The following is a 14,714-nucleotide window of genomic DNA, read 5'->3' as shown; positions in this document are numbered from 1 at the left end:
ATTTTCATAAATCAGCAATGATATTACCAAGAGAAGTATTTTGTTCTTGCCCCTAAACTGGAAAAAAAATAACCAAAACCCATGTAAAGTTTAACATACACCAAGTGCTTATAGTCTAAGTCACTGATCTCCAACAACTGGCTTGGGGACAACATGTTGCTCCCCAACCCCTTGGATGTTGCTCTCAGTGCCCCCAAACCAGGGAGTTATTTTTGAATTCCTGACTTGGGGGCAAGTTTTGTTTGAATAAAAACAAGATTTCCTACCAAATAAAGCCCCTGTAAGCTGATAGGGTGCACAGAGGCTGCCTAATAGCCAATCTTATTTGACACCTCCATTAACTTTTATGGTGTTTGTGTTGCTCTCCAACTCTTTTTACATTTGACTGTGGCTCACGAGTAAGAAAGGTTGGGGATCCCTGGTCTAAGGTTACCGGATTTCCATGGTGAAATCCAGGCACAGAAAATTGCTGCAGCGCACAGCCACGGCCACTTTTTGGCCACTCTCTCATTGCTTACCCCCAGTCAACTTCACAGCCATATATATTTAATCTTAAAATATTTGCCTAGAAATGCTCCAAAATAATTTTATATTTATTCCTTCCTTTAGCAACAGAAAAGCTGGTGCAGAACATTTGGAGGACATGGGAGGAAGGAAGGTGACAGAGGATCACTCATTCCTTCCTTCTGCCCTGAAATAGAAATACATGGCTGGGGGGCAGCTGGAGACAGCTTTTCAGAGGTAGGGACGCTTGGTCAATTTTACATGGCAACAGGGATTCTGAAATGGGGGTCAGCCCCCCTGAAACGGAGAATGATGGTAAATCAAGGAACGTTCCCTACCGGTCAGGAAAGAGTTCAGTGCATTGGAACATGCCAGAACATTGTTAAAATGTGTTCGATCCTTCTGAGCATTCGAACACTATTCTGGTGTAGGTGGTGGTAGAGCTTTGTTTGCAGCACTGAACTCTAACATCCCTCAGAAATATTAATACTTAATGCATGTTGCAAGGGAAGAATTAATGCTTTGGGGGGAAAAAAGACAAAAAGTACCAAAATATATATATACAGGTATAGGACCTGTCATCCAGAATGCTAGGGACATGGGGTTTTCTGGATAAGGAGTCTTTCCATAACTTAGATCTTCATAGCTTAAGTCTACTGAAAAATAATTTAAACCTTAAAACAAACACAAAAGGATTGTTTTGCCTTTAGTAAAGATTAATTATATCTTAGTTCCCATTAAGTAGAAGGTACGGTTTTATTATTCTTAAGAAAATGGAAATCCATTTTAAAAAGTTAGAATTATTTATAATGAAGTTCGCCTTTCCATAATTCCAAACTTTTTGGTAGGTTTCAGCACAACAGATTCCATACCTGTATAGGATTTATTATCCAAAATGCTTGGGATAAGTAACCATCAAGTACAAGGTACTGTTTTATTATAACAGAGAATATAGAAATCGCTATTAAAAATATCAATTGTTTGTTTAAAATGGTCTCAGTGGGTTCCAGTGTGGATAAGATAAGGGTGATGGTTAATGTTTTCAGACATTTCTATAGATACAACTTTGTATCTATAGGTATATTTAGGACAACAATTATGTAAACACAAAATCTGAAATGACCACTAAAAACACAATGTACTCAAAAATCTATTTAAAAAAAAAAAAAAAAAAGAGCCAAAAATATTTCCTTGATAATGGTGATATTACTTCTTTTTCAATAATAGTGCAAATCATGATCTGATAATTATCCTTGCAGGCTACACAGTCTTCTTACTTCCAGTAGCCATAAACATAATCAACACTGAATCACGTTTTCATATAAGAATATGGAGTATGTCATACTAACAGTTCATTAATGGTTTCCGAAAAGTCAGCAATCCCTCTGCCTGTTGGTTACAGCTGCACTGCATTAGGCAGCAGGAGTAGCTCACTGCCTGACTCACAGCAGAGGCTACCTTCAGTACATCAGCCCCTAGCGCAGAATCCCTACCTTGTCTGTCTCATTATGTAAGTTCCAGGCTGTGTTCTTGTGTCTCTCTATACTTTGTCCGGATCCTGTTTCCTGTTATGGTAATGCTCCTTATCGGCTTCCTATTTGCTTTCCCTATTTGTTCCCAATTTGTTTGTTGCTCAGAATACCGAGTTTGACCCTTGGCCTGGTTCACCTTTTTATTCTCTGATCTCTCCTGACTTTGGCATGTATTCTCTTGTTTATACATTGTCATTACTATGACTGCCTGCTTTTGTGGTCTGCCTTTTATACATGGTCAGTACAATGTTTCATTGGACTCCAGAAACTTTCAGGTAATATACTTGGTATCCATGGCTGCCCTTGTGGTCCATCTTAGAACCTTGCGACACAATAGTTGAGTACCTGAGGTTTTTTTCTGTTAGGGAAAGGGACAGTTATTGGCACCCTTAGCTTAGGTTCACTTTGATACCCCTGGGCTTGGGTTGCAAGTATGTCTATATAACAGAGTTTGCTCTGCCCTCCCAAAATCTGAAATCTAAAGAAGCTCATCATATTACCCAACCTTTCTTACTCGTGAGCCACAGTCAAATGTAAAAAGACTTGGAGAGCAACACAAGCACCATAAAAGTTCATGGAGGAGCCAAATAAGGGCTAAGATTGGCTATTAGGCAGCCTCTATGCACCCTATCAGCTTACAGGGGCTTTATTTGGTAGGAAATCTTGTTTTTATTCAACCAAAACTTGCCCCCAATTCAGGAATTCAAAAATAACTCCCTGGTTTGGGGGCACTGAGAGCAACATCCAAGGGGTTGGGGAGCAACATGTTGCCCCCGAGCAACTGGTTGGGGATCACTGCCATACAGAATGGTGTTGTCGGTTCATACAGTGTACTGTCAGTTTCCTGGGCACCATATCCACTGAAACGGGCTCCCAGTTATTTAGGTATCTTAATCTTGCCTTTCTTTTTACTCATTTTAGGTTCACCCTATTTAGATTTCTTCTCCTCCTGTATAAGCTTCGATAATCTCAACCAGGAGATGAACCATATTAAGCCTCAGACCCCAGTACTCTATGACTAAGTATATATGAGGGAAAGTGTAGACAAACAGCCCAGATACCCATTTCTTCATACGTCTTTGAAATATTAAGCCTTTGCAGGGAAGGAATGTCTAAATGACTTAATTGCAGCAAATATTTGTATTTTTAATTAACTGCACCTTCTCTGGTTTGTATAAGATAATGAAGATAATGGAATAATATCTTTATCCTTTTCTTCATTCTTCCTACGCTCTGTGACAGAGAAACAGTCGTATCTGGGTGGATCTAAATTGCATTTTTAAGTCAGCTTACAACTGCATGGCAATTTGTGCATTGTGTAAATTGCCAGTGAAATCCACAAGACAATTCCCTGTGTTGATGTAAACAAAGCGCATACGATATGAAGCAAACGCTATGTGAATGGAAGAGGTGGAAGTGTAACAGCTCAAGCACCAAACATATTTAACACCAGCTCACTCAAAGCACACGTACCAGGGGAAGATGGCTATTCCCTAGCTACAGCGGAAACAACTAGAAGTTGGGACTTCACCCTAAACTGCAAAGCTATTGGGCTACAAAATCATTTGCACTTTAAATTAACCATAAGCCCAGGGTAATGGCTTCGAGTCTAGTAAAAGATTTGTTTTTCACAAAGACCTAAAGGCAGTTTCTGGACCTTTTTACAGACTACTGGCACCACATATAAAGCATAAAGTGCTGGGCTCTGTGGTCCAGAAAAAACAGAGTTCCCAAGTAAAATAAAACAGCCCTAGAGAATCAGATTCCCAGGCTAATAGTCAGATTCTATACTTGTACTCAAAGGGTTCCTGTAGTCACACCTCCCAACATTTAAGCAAACACAAATGAAATCTAAACCAATCACGTGAAAAAAACAGCACCAACAGGGTCCCGAATGTAATCTGTTGACATAATAGAGATGTCCAGTTCTGACTGGTTATTCAGGTAGCCCCCACGACATGTGGAAGAGGGAATAGGTCCAAAATAGTGCAAAAGATACAAACTATTCCAGAAAAGTCACTAAAAAACATAAAAATACATTCATTCCAAAGCTTATTTTGAAGAGGGAAGCAGAACGGAGTAGTTGTTAGCATGCTAATATACATGGGTAGATCCATTTATCTAGGGAGGTCTCAAATGTGTGGGTCCTTTACATGATTTGGCCATCCATGAAGTGGGTTAAATTGGGCTGATCTGATCATTCAGCTCCTAACCCAACAATCTGATCACATGGGGCAGCCCATATAGTGCCATAGGGAGAGGACTGCATCCATGGGCCAATGCAGTTGTCACCCAATGGGATTTTCCAGCCTTCCTGTTCAACGTCTAATCATGAGCAGGAAGCCATCATTTTGGCACAATACACATGCCAATAGGCTTACAAGTCAGTTAAGAATGGCCAATATAATCCTGTGTATTCCCAGTGTTATACCAGGCTGTCACCGTTCAGATCCATGGGGCAACTGTATATGTACAGTACATAGACTATTAACATAATCTGCAGAATCATTTCAGGAAAACTTGATATTTTTTCAAAACAATCTTATCTTTAACTTTATTTGTAGGCAGCTTTGGTCTAGGTGAGGGTTCCCCAACCTGTTTTACTTGTGAGCCACAGTCAAATGTAAAAAAGGCTTGTGGAGCAACACAAGCACCATACAAGTTTATGGAGGAGCCAAATAAGGGCTGTGATTGGCTATTAGGCAGCCTCTATGCACACTATCAGCTTGCAGGGGCTTTATTTGGTAGGAAATCTTGTTTTTATTCAACTAAAACTTGCCCCCAAGTCAGGAATTCAAAAATAACTCCCTGGTTTGGGGGCACTGAGAGCAACATCCAAGGGGTTGGGGAGCAACATGTTGCCCCCGAGCCACTGGTTGGGGATCACTTGTCTAGGTTAATCTATATTATTTAAAGCTCTAATGAATAGGCTTGAGGCAGAAGGAGTGGGTGTTTATGAAAAAGATTACTGCTGTCCATGGCTCAGGCCACCTAAGCAAACACCACAATAAAATGTAGGGCTCACAATAGCTTTTTACATTGTATTTTCACTTTCTTGACATTACTGGTCCTTTCATAACTGCTCCCGTTAGAAAACCCCATCTCCAGATGAACAAAATAATTGACTTGAAGAGAAATTCTTGTGCCGTGTTGCATTCAAGCACATGGCTAAAACAAAATTGCCAGCTAGTTGAGAGGAGCCAAAAGGACACGTGTCCGATGCCCTACGGAGGTTGGAACATTAGTGAGCCCAGCACTGAGCAGTTCAGCCTATAATGTTATTTGGAGAGATGTGAATGGGGCCAAAAGCTGTTGCTTTGTTGTTGTGTGGTAAACTGCATATAATGCTGCCAACAAATTTTGGATCCAGCTGATTTTGAGTCGAACACCCAGCTGAGTACCCAGATTTTTGCTTTAAACCACCTGAAACAAAGCAATTACATGGGTAACTATGCTGTTTGAAAGCAAATTTCACAAACTTGATGTTCCTTTTACACAATGTTCCCTATTTTTCCCCCCTCTGAATAACAATTTAATACCGTTCCATTTTCACTGCACAAAATCACTTAATTCTCTTTTATTTGATCAACTTTGTCATAGCTGCAAACACACTACTGCGTATAAAATGTCTGATTGGGGGAAAGGTCCGTGTTTTTTTGAAGTTGAGCAATGCTTTAATTGGATATTAATAACACTCAGTAAACAAAATTATGTCCTTTGCAAAGATAATCTTATTTCTCAGCATGAAGCCGGAATCTATTATTCCCCAAGTCCATATGTTGAAATACACTGCAATAATCACAAGTGACCCTAAGCATTGCATTAATGTAAATCGGCGCTGGCTAAGAAATGTGCTTTTTGATTGATATAACACAGATTAGATGTGCATGCCAATAGCAGGTTGTTTCTGTGAGTAACCGTGCAAGTCAGCCTGGGCCTGGTGGGCTTCATTCAGGGCAGATAAGGAATTTACCCTGAGTTACCGGGGGAAGTATATAAAGCACAAAGAACACAATGGGGCCGATTCATTAAAGGTCGATAAAACGAGCGCTATTTATAGCAGGCATTAAAAATGTTATCGCTTCTTATTTTTTTTCGACTTAAAGCTCGATTCACTAAAAGGACAGGCGTCATAATTAAGACGCGATGTTCTTTGCATTATTTAACTCGCGATAAGCGTTTTTCTTGCAAATTTTCCGCTGCGCGCGTTATTTCCCACTCTGCGCGATATATTTCGCCGTGTGCAATATTTAGCGCACGATTTTACGCACGTAACCATTTCTTTCGTAAAACTACTGTTCTGAAAATGCCCATTTCCCTGCAAACTGGCGGCTGCGTCACTCTGGGGCCCACACAGACTTGAATAAATCCCACTGCAAAGTCCATATTGTGTTGCCAGAAGCTCATTAACTGTACTTTTCTATAATTACCGCCTGCCCCAAGTAGGTGTTAATATTCACACAGACTAATGCGATATTTAGCGTGTTTAACGCTTCATATGTGTTTGTGATTCATGCGTTAGTATTATTTCTATTCGCTAATTAACGCAATGTGATAGAAATAACTGCATTTTTTAGCGCATGCAAAATGCATCTTAACGCATGTGAAATGACTTTGGCGAATCGGTACTTATTTATTGCGTGCTTTTTAACGCAAAAAAAGCATGCAATAAGCGTTATCGACCTTTAGTGAATCGGCCCCAATATATTTTATAATCAATACTTGATATTTTTAGTATAAAGGTTATTAAAGTCCAACCTGCAAACCTCCATTTCAAGATGGGTCTCAATGACCTTTTCATGTAAATCCACCCCCAAATGAAGATGGCAACCCTGAAACCTTCAAGGATAGCCATGGACCTGATCTTCTTGAACTCCATTCCAGCTTGGAACAAACACAACCGAGGACTTCATTTATCTAGCTGCTCTGTTCTACACAGCACACAAACTGACACTATTGTGCCTCCCTAAAAATGAGGGGCAGAAAACATTTATGCCAAGGTTGCTCTTAGTCAGTTGCACTTCTGTTATAATTTACTTACTCTACTTAGCCAGTGGCTTATGAGCAACATGTTGCCCACCACCCATTTTGATATTGGATCTGGTGGCCATTTATAAATTTCTGCCTTGGAGATAGTGCTGGGCGGTATGACCAAAAATTTATATCACGGTATTTTTCAAAATTATATCGGTATCACGGTATTTGACGGTATTTTTTTTTCCCCATGCATGATTAGGTGACCACCCCAAACACCCGCCACCCGCACCCCCCCCGCCACCCCAAACACCCCCCCATCCGCACGCAGCCCCCCCACCCGCACGCACCCCCTCACCCCACCCCAAACACCCCCCCATCCGCACGCACCCCCCACCCCCCCACCCCCCCATCCGCACGCACCCCCCCCACCCCAAACACCCCCCCATCCGCACACACCCCCCACCCCAAACACCCCCCCATCCCCTTCACATAAATATAACCCCCCACCCCACCCCATCCCACCCCCCCAAACACAACCCCATCCCCTTCACATAAGTATAACCCACCCACCCCCACCCCAAACACCCCCCCATCCCCTTCACATCTGCCTCTGTGTGGACCACCCATTCACATCTGCCTCTGTGTGAAAATACTATTGTGGCAACTGGCAACTGATCCGGAGATCTGTAGGGGGAAACAGGAGGCTGTTGGGGACATTGGATTCAGGATAACATGCAACTACAAATTCAGGGGTCTTATGTTAGTCAAATAGAAGAGAGTGCCCCATGGGATTCTTGTGTATATGTAAAACAAAGCATTTTTTTTAATGCTACTATGGGGGCACAAACACCTATAAATATACACATCATGAGGGTCTTATTCCAGGGTTTTTATGCAAAAGATTCAACCTGACCAGCTCATAAACAGCAACTCCTAGGTCAACCTGAGTCAGTTACATCTGTTGAATGTTGGCACTAAAATCACAGAGGTTATATCTGATCTTGATGCACTTACTCTATGGGATACTGGTAATGTGGGCTTAAATGTATAAGTCTGACTACATCAGAGCCCGTATTAGTCGGCTTTATATCGCCAATGCTAAAGGCAGATAATGAAAACATGGAGGATAGTCCTGATTTTCCAAATGCACGTGGCTCTCATAAGTCTCTCTGAGTATCACTGCAGATAAACCAGTTTGAGCAGCTTAGGAAGAATGATAGCAGCCAAATAAGAGATTGTTGGAGAGACATCTATGTATCCAGCATAGCAGGCTCATCTGGTACCGGAAAGGGAATATCAATAACATGGGTACCTATGAATGATTTGCAGATAATAGCGCTCATTAACTACATGCAGGGCAGGATGCAAAGTGCAAAAGACAGGTGCAAACCATCATTGTTATTGCACTTTGTGCCCTGCCTTGAATGTAAGAGGACTCTAAAAGGAAGAGACTTGTGTTAGCCACATGAATACAGTGCTATGTGCCAAGGGTCTTGTCGCTCCTAACTTGTGCCTCAGAAAGGCATGCAAGGTAGGGGCAGATAGGGGTTGGGAGGAGAGGACACCTACCTGCCACCACCACCCACCCATTTAGAATCAAGCATGGCCTAACACAGCCTGTGGATATTTGGATAATGCCCTGCGCAGTGGGCAAAGTGAAAAAAATGCCATTTTGAAAGAGCCCAAACATTTGAAACTAGATGAAACTCTAAGAAAGGGAGTTGCCATGAGGTTAAACTGTGAAGGGCCCTGGGCCTCCATTAAAAAGAACTATGAAGAACAAGAATTTGGTCTTTTTATTTAGAAACCCAAAGCAATCAGGAAATGTTTTTTTTATTCTGCCATTTAATAAAAACTTTATATAAATAAATGAAACTTCCCATCACATAAGTGCATACAAATGAGTTATCATGAATGAATCATGGGGGAAAAAAACCCCATAAAACTTGAGCAACTTCTTTTTGCTTTTTGTTCCCATATTTACAAGCATATTTAAGAAACAACTAGTCTATTTTTACTATGATTATAGGCCAATCACAAATACAAATAGCATTGGTCCAGTGGCATAACTATGTTACTGGGCCCCACAGCTAATTCAATTTAGGGCCCCAAAACATTGGTAAGTTGACTAATTCTACCAAGATATGTTGAAATTGCTCTTTAATTTGAGCCTTACTGGACCCCCTTAACTCCTGCTCCGCTCCCCCCCACCCCGCAACCACAGGGTCTGCTTATGACTTACGCCCCTGCATTGGTCCTTTCATTTGAATGAAGCTATAAAATCTCCACTGTTTAAAAAATCTGAAAAATAAACTTGACTATAAACTTTCCTAAGGGATTTTGTTCAGCCAAACGCTTTTGGCTGAATCAGATTTCCACAAAAAGTTGAGGCTGAATCCCAAACTGAATCATGGATTTGGTGCTCCCTTAATACAAATGATACAAAAATATAATAAAATTACATTTTAAAAAGGACAATTTTCAGATGAAATTTGACTTTTCGGACCAAATTATATGGAAAGAGTGGCAACATTTTTCCTCATTTAGCACAAAATGAATACAAATAAAATGCACCTGGAGAAATAAATTACCCACCACTTATATTATACAACAGGGATTTAGGTGCAAAAAAGTGTGATGTGGATTATTACAATTGACACCGACACGTTTCATTCACTGACGACGTATCACGCTGCTGTTTCTCCCAGGCTGCATTAATTACTAGAAGCAGACATTATAAAACACCATTAGACGAAGGCTGGTGGCTATGTTTTTCTCAGAATGGTGGATTAAATCCAGTTTGAATCCCTTAATCTCTGTTTTAAATCTGTGCATTTGCATTCAACGCATTTCTATAGTATATGGATACTTAGCAAAAACGAAACAACGGCTAAAAATACTTTGGTTATATTCCCATCTACAGATACGATATAATCCAAAATGCTTTGGAACGCTGTGGCAGTTAGCTGTATGAGACACAGGAACATTTAAGCCTATTAAGCAAAGGATTACATAAAAGCATTTAGTAAGGCAGAACAAATGTATCTATCACAGGTTCCTTTCTGACATAACAACATGGGCTTATTCTGGTGAGATGCAGATCACTCTAATGTTTTCGTTTTCTTTTTTGTCAGTGTAAATTGTATAGAAACCATCTCTGGAATGCAGTGGTGATAAACTACCGGGCCAAAAAGTATCTAAACCCCCCTGAATACAGGTATGGGATCCCTTATCCGGAAACCCATTATCCAGAAAGTTCCAAATTACGGAAAGGCTATAGACTCCATTATAAGCAAATAAATCAAATTTTTTAAAATTATTTCCTTTTCCTCTGTAATAATAAAACAGTACCTGTACTTGATCCCAACTAAGATATAATTACCCCTTATTGGGGGCAGAACAGCCCTATTGGGTTTATCCCATATCTAAATATATGGTTAAGGTATGGAGATCCAAATTACGGAAAGATCCCTTATTCGGAAAACCCCAGGTCCCAAGCATTCTGGATAACAGGTCCCATACCTGTATTAAATTGGATATTCAAGACATACACATAATTTCTAACACAGGTGTCACTACATCATACAAGGACTTGTATAATTCCATGCTTCCTACTTTGTGGTAACAGGTTCCTGTTTCAGCAGGATACTAACCCCCATGCACGAAGATAGAGGTCCATACAGAATAAGTTTGCAGAGATGGGAGTAGAAGAAGCTGACTGCCCTGCACAGAGCCCTGACCTCAACCCAACTGAACACCAGTGGGATGAATTAGCAATGAGAGCCAGGCCTGATTTCCAACATCAGTTTCCAACCTCTTATGTATGAATGGAAGCAAATCCCACCAGCTAGTAGGAAGCTCTCCCAGAAGTCCAATGATGTTGGACAGACAGGTATCTACACACTTTTGGCCTTATAGTATTGTGTTGTAACCATTTTATCATAACATATTAAACTGGTATTTGTCGCAATTCCAAATATTTGTGAATCAATGGAATGGATTTAATAATAAGCACAACTAAAACTCTGTCTTTGTCAACCCTAACGTAGTACATATAAAAAAAGGGGCAACATATCTATGATCAATAAGAGCCTGTTGATCTATGTCTTTCCTAAAAATATTGTTTCTTGTATTTACAAAGGACACATTGATCACTGATCCACCCCCTGCTCAAGTAAAGGGGGCCATACAGCCAGATTTCAATCAAGCGGGTTCTTTTTTTATGTCGGATTGAGGAGTGGATGTGCATTTTGATGTGGTCCGTGATGTGACTGCTTGATAGCGGCAATTATGATCTGATCATTGGCCAAAATGATCTGATCAGCCCAAAATTGCCCACCTCAATGTGAGCATATCAGTGAAAGATCCACTTGTTTGGTGACCTCACCAAGTGACCTTCACATGTATGGCCAGTTTAAGATTAAAGACAGAATAAACAAGAAGAGAATAATGGATACTCCCCTTTTTGTCAGTGCCTAGCAATGTCTGAGGCTTATAAAGACAAATACATCATACAGGGTATTTTATTAGGAGAGAGATTGTGCTGAAATACCTTCTGCTGCTTCCACACTTAGGTTGAAGAACCAAGTAAGTGGGGTCAAGTGTAAAGAGAAACCATTCTTTATCTGCACACATAGAACATTAAAAAGACTGGATTTCCAATACAGAATAGATATGAGATAAGAATATAAAAGTAAAAGCACACAACCTCTTTATTTCATGATGCTCCTTCTCTGAATATTTTCATGTATACATGTAAAACTGTTGGTAATTTCTAGTATTATTAAGTTATCGCCACTTTTCCCAGTGAAATGAGACTAGGCATGAAAGAATTCCCACCTGGAAATAAAATAGTATAGTACAAATGTGTGGCAAATAGTGATGGGTGAAATTTTTTGGCAGGCATGGATTCTCGGGCGAATTTCCGCGTTTCGCCATTGGCAGTTTTTTCGCGAAACGGATGAAAAAATTTGCAGCGGTTACCGCGCGTCCAAAAATTGTCACAAGAATAGTCGCACGTCCAAAAATTGTCACTAGAATAGTAGCGGGCGTCAAAAGAACAGTCGCACGACCAAAACTGTCGCAGGTGTCAAAAGAATAGTCGCATGTCCAAAATTGTCGCAAGAATAGTAGCGGATGTCAAAAGAATAGCCCGGCCAAAATTGTTGCAAGAATAGTCGCGCGGCCAAAATTGTCGCAAGAATAGTCGCAGGCATCAAAAGAATAGTCGCGTGTCCAAAATTTCGCAGGCGTTCATGCAACATTTTTGCTGTTTTTTTGTCTTTTGAAAGATTTCCAATTTTTTTGGCGAAGCGAAACGGGACAGATTCGCTCATCACTAGTGGCAAGTAACGTGCAAGATTCATTTATTGGGTAAAACTATGATTTTAACTTCAACCCTACTAAGGTCCAACTCTATCCCTCAGCAGATCTGTACTTAACCCTTTCCACACATGCTGATGCAAACTACTTACATAACTAGACAACTAGAGGCTAAGGTTTGCCAAAGGTTCAACTCTAACTTGAATGTCTTTATTCAACCTCACTTTGTTACTTACATATTGTTAAAATATTGATAGAGCTTAAGTGCCATAATTATAACATAAACACAAAGGTACCTTTATTTATTAATGTGGCTTCATTATCAAATTATCACCAATCACAATCTTACAGAATATTTATCAGTTTTAAGTGCTTTTGTAATATACAAAACACTCTAAAAATGGCGTTATTTATATACAGGAGAATAACAGGAGACGTATCCATGGGGAAAACTGTATCAAACAAGTTTTAAAGTTCAACCATTTATATCTTATTCTGCATTCTTAGCGCTACTTTGTGCAACTACTCATTTCTCTGTGTTCTACATAATTTAAAATTTCAACAGAATTATTCATGTTTCTTGAGTAGATTAGAAAGTTACCTTGCAGCTTACAATACCTTTTAATGGGATAACATATTCAACTTTTTTGGTACTGGTTTCCAACTGCAAAGGGTACTCTGGATAACTCTATTCAGTATCTGATCTTACTCATGAAGTTCAAGTGCAATTAACATATATCTAAACATTTATTATATTTTCCTGTCTCTTTAGGGTGCCCTACTCCAATCTGCTCAACTCTTGTCTACTTAACTTTTCAATCTCACACTCCAATTCCCTAAAATCCAATAAAAGCACTAAAAATACTTCCTTACCCTTTACAAATGCAAGTGCAATGGGCAAAAAGCAAATCAGGCCAACATATAGTCCTTACAATTTGTGCATAGCAGCAATTAAACCATTCAGCCTTCTCTGGGCTTGCATCCCCTTATATAAATAGGGGGTCCTTATATGACTGCTTGAGCCTTCGGGCTTGAGCAATCATTACTGAAACCTTGTGTGAGTTTCCAGACTCACGTTGTATTTCGGGCCCAATTATCTCATCAACAAACCATAAATAGGGCCCATAGTGTAAAATGATAAAAGACATATGTGGTACTGGGGCAAGGACAAGCAATGTACAAAGTATATCCTCTTCTGAGAAATATATCCGTTTGCCAGAATTAAATAACACTCCTACACAGTAACACTCAACCAAATAAAAATTGTGCCTAAGAGTTGTACTTAATTAACAAGTCTAAGGGCCGTGACACACGGGGAGATTAGGCGTGCTGCGACAAATCTCCATTGTCACGGGCAACTAATATCCCCGCAATGCCATCCCACTGGCTAGAATGTAAATTGGCGGTGGGATGGCATACGCGGCACAACGATTTGCCGAAGTTTCCTCTCAAGGCGACTTCAGCAAATCACGGCGCCACGTATGCCATCCCACCAGCAATTTACATTCCAGTCGGTGGGATGGCATGGCGGAGAGATTAGTCGCCACGACTAATTTCCCCGTGTGTCATGGCCCTAAGGGTCAGATTTCTGATGAATTTTTTTCATGCTACTTCGCTTCACAGTAATATATAAACTGCTACTGAGCAGCAAACTATAACCACTGTTACCGCTCCATAAAAACACATATTTTTTTTATAAATCTGCCCCTTAATATACTTTAACCATGGTGTTAAATCTTAAAAAAAAGTAAACAAATTCAACAGAAACTTTCCACTGTTTTTCTTATTTTTAAAGCCCAACTTCATAAATAACTGAGCTAGAAGTAGGACACATTTCACCTTATACCTATGAAGTATTTTCACACCTGTTCTCAAAGTTGTACCCAAGGGCAGTAGCTCAATGCTATTTTTATCTTATTTTCTTGCTTTTGTAACTTACCTGTTCTGCACAGGTTCTCATGTGATGTTCCAGACATTCAAAATCCCTCAGTACATCTCATTTTAGGAATCCTAAACCTAGATTGTCATCAGGTTTCAATCTAATTGTATGTATATCTTTATTTATAAAGTGCTACTTATGTACGCAGCGCTGTACAGAAGAATACATTAATACAAACAGGGGGTTATTAAGATAATAATAGATAAATACAAAGTATAACAATAAATACAAATAAATACAAGGTACAGTTGCAATAAGTTAAGAGTCAAAGACACAAGAGGATGGAGGTCCCTGCCCCGTAGAGCTTACAATCTATATCTAATTAGCCCAAACTTCTAATTCAACAGACTTCAGCTGTTAATCCCACATCTTGGAAATGTTCTCTTTTCTAGTTTCCATTTTCTAGTCTATTAGACTTTTGTATCACCATACACAATCAT

The 14,714-nt window shown here is 39.9% G+C and overlaps 1 protein-coding gene across 1 annotated transcript in view; it reads right to left on the bottom strand.

The window, feature by feature from the left end:
* Positions 1-14,714, bottom strand: part of camkmt (calmodulin-lysine N-methyltransferase) — a 237,027-nt gene that overhangs the window by 37,734 nt on the left and 184,579 nt on the right.

The sequence above is a fragment of the Xenopus tropicalis genome, chromosome 5, assembly GCF_000004195.4.
Source record: "Xenopus tropicalis strain Nigerian chromosome 5, UCB_Xtro_10.0, whole genome shotgun sequence".
Lineage (NCBI taxonomy): Eukaryota > Metazoa > Chordata > Amphibia > Anura > Pipidae > Xenopus > Xenopus tropicalis.
This window is presented reverse-complemented; position numbering and strand designations above follow the sequence as displayed.